The following is a 2,335-nucleotide window of genomic DNA, read 5'->3' on the forward strand; positions in this document are numbered from 1 at the left end:
TCCCAACTAGTTCACACAAGTTGCAAAAATTTAGCATGCCTTGAGATACATGCATTTTATCTCTCCTACTCAATACACAAAAACCAAACCTTAGGGTTGAAATTACATTTTGGTCTATGGGTGCCATTATGGGCTGTATGGGCACCAGCGGTGGTTGGGCAAGGTTGTGGCCCGCCGACAGTTGACCTCCAGGTGGTCCTTGTGGCGGTGGAAGCCAACTAGCGAGCTTAGGCTCGAGTGGCTACAATAGCAGCTGCGGTGCCTCGCCGGTAGGTCCCTTGGCCCCTGACGGTTGCAGTTGGTGGCAATAGTCCCACTGTCGTGGAGCCTTAGTGATAGCGAGGCCTACAGTAGGCACCCCAACATGGCTTCGCTTAGGCAATATCTTCGCGAGTGTGGCCGTCTGGTTCGGCCATGCAGTAGTCGCCGGTGGCTGTGGTGGCCACGACAGTCTTGTAGTTAGCCAATGGGAGCTGATCATGGCCACCGGTGGTCGCCAGACCCATGTCCACTTGTCGTGATTTTGCTATAGTGAGGAGGGTCATCGACAGTGCTCTTCCAACCTTCTACTGTGACTGTCACTAGCCCAACTCAAGTGTGGGGGCCCCATGGAAGGAACCAGTGGTGGCAGGGACTAGGAGTGGCTAGATAGCCATCGATAGAAATTTAGATTTTTTGACCCTAGCTTCTACCATGGCTGAGGAAGATGGCGTTTGGGCCATTGCTAGGGTCCTCTCTGACATTGCGTTAGCGGCTAGAAGGTTCTGCCATGCTAAAGGGATCTCCACCGTGGCTAGAAGAGGGGTCGAGATTGAAGTTTTGGCAGGCTCGTCCCCTCCCTCACGGCTTGGGTTTTCTTGCCATGGGTGGCCGGAGGCATTGACGATGCGGGTTGGCCATGGTGGGCTAGAAGTACTGCTGTCAAGGCCTAGATCGAGTTCTTAACGATGGTTTGGATCTCCTATGCTATCCTTTCGGATCTCTCATTCTATTCAACCAAAATTCTTTAAAAAATATTTTTGGCCATGCTGATGTCATACTATCATTATATCACTCTCAAATATAATACATAGATCCACGTCAACTATAACCATGCTATGATGTCAAATGCAACAATATATGAAGTATGATAACTACTTGATAATCATATATATATATATCAAATGATAATAGAATCATATGCAATTCTCAGTATCACAATAGTCATCGTCATCTTAGTATAACAACATCATACTAGATCATCGTGTACGATCAATACCTGGTACCCGATCTCATCGTCATGCTAGAAGGACCAAAGCGTACCCTGCCATCTACAAAAGATGTTTCAATCATAATCATACCCTACCATTTGCTAAGAGTGTCAACATCCATCTAGATTGGGCACCCTTCTAGCTACTAGAAACTACATACGGATAACTCGCCACATATACCCTAACGAAAGATAAGTGTCTGAATGTCTACTATGCACACAGACTAACGACTTCGGACATAAGGCCACAAGATCACGAATATATCAAGCGATCAATCATCCACCAAGCATGTCCTAACCCTTGTGCCTACTCAACTATCATCATTCTTTCTATCAACTATCCCTATCAATCAGATTTTATGCTTTTACTTCTATTTAATAGCCTACGCATATATATCCAGTACTATAACAAGTCAATGCATATTAGGAATTTAGGTGAAAAATAAGTTAAAAGAGACATAATGCGATGCATTCTTGAATTATACATCTATCACATGCATACCATGCTAGTCTATCACATGTATACTCATCCTAGAGATCTCTCAACATAAAGTCATAATAGTATATTCATCTCCAATCATCACTATATATCACTAGTATACTCATATCCAAGACCAATCTAATCAAATGAATGATAAAACATGCTCGACTAAAATCATTCCTAGATAATATCATATAAATATACTAGAGGCCAAAATATAAATATACATAATTATATAACCTATCCTAATTGAGAAAGGTGAATGTAGAATATGTAATAAACCCAAAAAAATTTGGGCACTACGTGGCCGGCCACAATGTGGCCACCGTCGTGCTCATAGAGCGCTGCATGGGGGCACCATGCATCGCAAGCCCGGCCAACTAGGCTAGGCCAGTTGGCCACAGCAAGCCCCACCCCACCGCCACCACCGGCCTCCCTCCCAACTGCCTCTCTCTTTCTTTCTTTTTATTTTTCTCTCTCTCTCTCTCTAAAATGCGCTCTCGTGGCTCTCTCCCTTTCTCGGTCTCTCTCTCTCTCTCTCTCTCTCTCTCTCTCTTTTTCCCCTCTCTTGTTGATGCTAGCCTACCTTCGTCGTCGCCACCGAG

The sequence above is a fragment of the Typha angustifolia genome, chromosome 12 (assembly GCF_048772165.1).
Source record: "Typha angustifolia cultivar Huaian chromosome 12, ASM4877216v1, whole genome shotgun sequence".
Classification (NCBI taxonomy): Eukaryota; Viridiplantae; Streptophyta; class Magnoliopsida; order Poales; family Typhaceae; genus Typha; species Typha angustifolia.